This window comes from Lucilia cuprina, chromosome X, assembly GCF_022045245.1.
Source record: "Lucilia cuprina isolate Lc7/37 chromosome X, ASM2204524v1, whole genome shotgun sequence".
Taxonomy (NCBI): Eukaryota; Metazoa; Arthropoda; class Insecta; order Diptera; family Calliphoridae; genus Lucilia; species Lucilia cuprina.
The window spans coordinates 8,095,925-8,102,617 of record NC_060949.1 but is presented as its reverse complement, the minus strand read 5'-3'; positions in this window follow the sequence as shown (position 1 = coordinate 8,102,617).

Here is a 6,693-nt window from a genome sequence, read left to right as displayed (position 1 = left end):
CAAGTAAGAGTTCTATATTCGGCTGTGCCGAATCTTATATACCCTTCACCATGATGTGTTTAAAGCCTTTTGTACCTTTTGAAGAACGAAAAAGTACCAAAAAGGTCCCATCTATGGGTCCTCAGTTAATCCAGGCCATACAAACTTAATTACATGTTCCTAGGTTCAATATTGTAGAAATTGTAAAAAGTACCTTTTGAAGAACGAAAAAGTACCAAGAAGTCCCCTTTTACTGGTTCTCACTTAATCCGGGATATACGAACTTAATAACATGTTTCTAGGTTCAATATTATAGAAATTTCAAAAAGTACCTTTTGAAGAATGAAAAAGTACCAAAAAGTACCCTTTCATGGGTCCTCACTTAATCCTGGCCATACATACTTAATTACATGTTTCTAGGTTTAATATCGTAGAAATTGCAAAAAGTACCTTTTGAAAAACGAAAAAGTACCAAAAAATCCCCTTTTATGGGTTCTCACCTAATCCGGGCTCTACATACTTAATTTCATGGTTCTAGGTTCAATATTATAGAAAATTCAAAAAGTACCTTTTGAAAAACGAAAAAGTACCAAAAAATCCCCTTTTATGGGTTTTAACTTAAGCCAGACTCCACATACTTAATTTCATGTTTCTAGCCAATAACAAAACATTAGTGCTGCTCTCGCTCTGCTACTCTTGCTCTGCTTTGCTTTTATAAACAAATTACAATAACAATATTTACCGTATTGTTATGTATTTTGTTTTTGTTTTTTGCAGTTTCTGTCTGAGCATGAATAAAAAATCTAAATTTTATATGAAATTTTCAGATGTTGTCTCGGTTTTTTGCTCATATCTCCGTTATTTATGGACCGATTTTGCTGATTTTAAATAGCGTTCTTGCCGGTCGTATGTCTGATAGAATTATGGAAGATTTGGATCTCGCAGATATCTGGGGTCTTCTAAAAACTGAATTCAACAAACATACAGACAGACAGACAGACGGACAGACAGACAGACAGACGGACATGGCTTAATCATCTCCGCTACCTATAAGGATCCAGAATATATATACTTTATAGGGTCGGAAAATTATATTATAGAAATTACAAACGGAATGACAAACTTATATATACCCTTCTCACGAAGGTGAAGGGTATAAAAATGTAGATGTGAGTGCTGAAACATTCCGTCGAGTCTTTCGAAGTCATAACTTGCACGGAAGATCCTGCCGGCGAAAGCCTTTAATATCGAAAAAGAATCAAGACTTGAGATACGCTTTCGCTCAAAAGCACATTAATAATGATACCATATTCTGGTCCAAGGTAAATAGGTATTATTTAAATATTCTAAAATTTTTCGATTTTAAAGTCAATTGTGTAGGTTCTTTTTACCGATGAAACAAAAATAAACCTCTTTGGACCAGATGGTAAAAGATTCGCTTGGCGCAAACCACGTGCTGAATTTCAAGACAAGGCTATTAAAAAAACAGTCAAATACGGTGGTTCTCTTATGATATGGGGCTGTATGTCGGCGGCTGGTGTAGGTAAAATACATTTTGTGAACGGAATTATGGATTCGAAGTATTACATTGACATTCTTAAAGAAAATGTGTTAGAAAGTGCCGAAAATCTTGGCATAAAAGACGACTTCGTATTCTATCAGACACAAACGACCCCAAGCATAAGTCTTGGACTGCTCGGAATTGGCTCCTTTATAATTGCCCAAAAGTAATGGAGACTCCTGCCCAGTCTCCAGATCTGAATGTTATAGAGCATTTATGGGCAGAGTTAAAGAAAAGGGTAGCCAAAAGAAAGCCCAAAAGTATTGCTACGTTAAAGGAGGTCGTAACGGAAGAGTGGTACAATATTGAACCTGAATTTTGCAAAAAATTGGTTGAAAGTATTCCACGGCGCTTAGAAGCTGTAATTAGAAACAGGGGCAAGTCAACCAAGTATTAAAATTAAATTAAAATTAAAACCAATTAAAATATAAATATGATTTTTATATTGTCCCACCTTGAGTGTGAGCTTAGTTTTAAGTAAATGAATCATGAAGTGGCTAATTTGAGAGTAGTTTTGTTGAATTAGTTGAATTTTTTTTAGTTCTGTTTTTATATTCCCTCAATAAATAAAATATAACAAATAAAAATTCTAAACAGTAAACTGGAGTTCTTATTTTAAGTTATAAACATAGCAACATAAGATTTTTACTATGTGTCCCATTTTGAGTGTGAGTAGCTGTATCTACCCCCGGATTGCAATATACCAAGATGAATAATATAATTTTCCGACACCACAAAGTATATATAATCTGGGTCCTTATAGGTAGCGGAGTTGATTAAGCTCTGTCTAGCTGTCTGAATGATTGTTGAAATCAGTTTTTAGAGAACCCCAGATATTGGCAAGATCCGAATCTTCAAAAATTCTGTTAGACATGCTTTCGAGAAGATCACTATTTACAATTAGCAAAATTGGTCCATAAATAATGGAGATATGAGCAAACATCCGAGACAACCTCTAAAAATTGAGATTTTTTATTCACGCTCAGACAGAAATTAAAAAAAAAAACAAAATACATAATCATACGAAAAATTTGGTTATTGTACCCTTGTTTATAAAAGCAAGGCAGAGCAAGAGAATCAGAGCGAGAGCAGCACTAGTGTGTTGTTATTGGCTAGAAACATGAAATCATGCATGTGGAGCTTGGTTTTGTTAAAAGCAATAAAACTTTTTGGTACTTTTTCGTTTTTCAAAAGGTACTTTTGAACTTAGAAACGTGAAATTAAGTATGTAGAGTCCGGATTAGGCAAAAACACACAAAAGGGTGCTTTTTCGTTCTACAAAAGGTAGTTTTTGAAATTTCTATAATATTGAGCATAGAAACATGAAATTAAGTATGTAGAGTCTGGATTAAGTAAGAACCCATAAAAGGGACTTTTTGGTACCTTACTGTTTTGCAATTGGTATTTTTTATTTTTTGTAATAAAATTCGTACTGACTGTTTTTTAACACTTCATGGTAAAGGGTATATAAGATTCGGCACGGACGAATATAAAACTCTTACTTGTTTTTTACTGTTTTTTATGCTCTGCGGTCGCAACAAAATGAAGAGTAAAATAGGATATTGCTCTACGACAAGCATTTTTATGTTGCGACCCGTTTGTAGCACTTGCAAAAATATTAAAACATTTCGATCTTTCGTACAACCAGGCCGCAATTTTCAATATAATTTGATGAAATTTGGACCAAGCCTGTTTTTTGGCACAGGCACGAATGGTTGAATTCTGTCTATTATTTCACCTAGCCCCCATACAACCGTACCTCCCGATTTGGGCTTTTTGTGCCATAATTACGCCAAATATATTATCTCTCTAAAAATTGGCACAAATAACTTTTATATAAGTATAAATTTCGTAATGATCGGGCCTTATTTGACCCTCATACAAACCCCCCTTCAAAAAATGTCTTAAATGTCTAAAATTGTCTTGTGATCATTTGTATCGCATTGAAACTCAACAAAACAAACTGTTATTTTAAATTATACCCTTTTCCCAATTTTAATGAGGGTCCGCCCATGTTTGACCTATATTCAATAAATTGCATAAATACTTTGGAATTAAGGTGAAATTCAACATACAAGTTTCTTTATGAAATATAAAAATTTAAAAAAACATACTCATGGTGTAGGGTATTATATGGTAGGCCATGTCCGACTATGCTTTCTTACTTTTTTTTAATATCTGTGGCACTTCACTTAAAATAAAATCACAAGAAATAATATTTTAAACACATATTTTAAACACACACCACAAACTGATTGGTGTGACCATATAGACCTGGTTCACACTGGGAAACTTTTGTTGAGAAACTTTTGATTTTTTGTGTGAGAGAAAGAGAAGGTTGATATTTCTTTCTCTTTTTCTCACGCACAAAAATCAAAAGCTTCCCAAAAAAGTTTCCTAGTGTGAACCAGGATATATTTACCTAAAACATGAAATATTTTAAACATTTTTTAATATTTTATACCCTCTACCACCATCAGTGGGTATATATAAGTTTGTCATTCCGTGTGTAACACCAAGAAATACTTATCTGAGTGAGTCCCAAAAAAGTATATATACCCACCAAAAACTCGGTTGTAGGTTGTACTTCCATAACTACTTACTTTTCAATCAATATTTACTTACCGTCTGCTTTACCTTGAAGTACTCGAATAATGACTTTCTTTTAATCTGATATAGAAGTACTTTATTTTCGGCATTATCATTTTGTTTGCACAAGTTTATTATAAAAAAGAAAACAACATTAACTCTGTATCTGAAAACCAGTATTTAACGCACAATAAAATAACTAAGCAGTGGTGCAGTGAACATTTAACTAACAAACCGAAGTCCCTGGTTCGTATTCTCACTGGCTTCTTTTTATACCCACAATCAAAAAAGAAGGGGGGTATATTGATTTCATCAATCCGTGTGTAACACATAATAATATTGCTCAAAGACTCCATAAAGTATATATTTAGGGACCTCGTTAGATTCTAAGACGATCTAGTCTGTTGTTGGCACGATAGCGTCCACAAAAATAGAGATATGAAATTTTCCCAAAATATTCTTTATTGATTGGAAATGTTTGGTATTGAAAATGGGCGAAATCGATCAACGATTCAACATAGGCTCCATACAAATGTACCCCCCGGGATAATGGGTAAAAAGCTTCAAACATTCACAAATTCGTTGTTTATGAAGCAAATGCCACAAAATTCTAAATTATGGCGGACATAGGGCCATAATTGGACCTACTCCCATATAATGTCCCCTTTAGAAAATGACTATAATGCTACCCCCCATATAACGTCCCCTTTAAAAAATGACTTTAACGCTCACATTAAAAATACGAGTATAGTAGTGAAACTCGACTCAAATAAGTTCTTTGCTAGCCAAAATCTCTTAACAAATTTTTTCTGGATCGGGCCTTAATTGACCCTACCCCCATATAAGGTCCCTATCAGAAAATTAATTATTGGGCTTAAAAAACTAGTAAAGCGATGAAATTTGATAGCAACCAAGACCGTTCTACAAAATTTTACGAGGATCGGTCTATACCAAATAAGGCCCCTTCAGAAAATTTATTTCTACTATCTTAAAAATACTAGTATATTTACGAAATTCGAAATAAACCAATTTTGTGTAAGCTAAATTTCTCTACAAAATTCTGTGGGGATCGGTCCATAATTGTTCCTTCCCCCTATTTAAGGTCTCCATCAGAAAATTACTTTATCGCTCATTAATGGCTTAAAACTACGAGTACAGCAATGAAATTAGACACTGATAACTTCTATAGGAATCGAAATTTCTCTACCAATTTTTATGAAAATCAGTCCATAATAACCCCATATAAATCCCCCCAGAAAATGACGCGAAAAATTAAATTGAATATAATTTGTAATAAGTTATAGTACCTGTATATATAATATATGTACATTTTTCTAGGCCTTAAATGTAAGTACCCTCTCTACGAAAACAAAATTTTTGTCAAGTTACCTAAAAATAAAATAGTTTACTAGGTTTGAATAAAAAGGAGTAGTGAATATATCACTGTAACTTCTTTATTTATTTTATTTAAAAGTAAAAGTGTTATATAAGGCCAAGCCGGATCGTATGTAACTATCGTCAAAACATCCTTATTAATAAACTTTGATATTATCATGAAGTGTAGGTTCAATCAAAGACCGATCTTTTTAAAATGAGATAGAGACCTTTTGTCTCGCACAAAACTTGTTTATGTAGAATTTTACAGCTGTACTCTCATTTTTGATCCAGTCATGAGCGTTAAAGTGATTTTGTGAAGAATCACTTTATTAAGTCGAATTTTATTGCTATATAGGCTTCTTAAGGTCAGTTATGAGCATTAAAGACTTTTTCTCAAGCGGACCGTATACGGATGGTTGGGTCAATTATGGACCGATCCTTATAATTTTACGAAAAAATTTAGGTTTCCATAAAATATGTTTCTGTGGAATTTCACCGCTATAGATGTTTCTTTCAGACAGTTATGAGCAAACTAAAAGTATTTGTGCAAAATTTCAGCTTTCTAGCTACTTCCATTTGGACTCTATCGTGCTTTAAGCAGACAGACGGACGGACAGATATGGCTAGATTATCTTAGAACCTAATAAGGAATGGTGATAGATATAAGGTATCATTATATTTCTTTCTTTGTCTAGCAATGTTTCAGGGCTTACTTTGTTCATACCAGATTTACCACGGTAAATTTTATCTAATAAAGCTTATTTGATGGATTCTCTAGGTGCTGTTGCCGACTCAACAGTGTGCATCAACGAAAGTAATGTATTTCAATCACCATAGATTTATTTTTTGTTTAAGTAAAAATATTTTACTTTTGTGTATAGTCAAAATACAATAATTCTATCGTTGAACCGTTAGATGCCATGATATTTTAAGTTTTCTGATTTTCAATTTTAGAATGCTATATTACAAAAACCACGGATTTCATAAATTCAATCAAATTAAGTTCATATATTCCAAATTTGTCTGTATAATTATACCCTACACCGCTATAGTGGGGAGGGTATTATGCGTTTGTGCTGAAGTTTGTAACACCCAAAAATATTGGTCCTAGACCCACCTTAAAGTATACCAATCGCCTCAGAATCACTTTCTGAGTCGATTTAGCTATGTCCGTCCGTCCGTCTGTC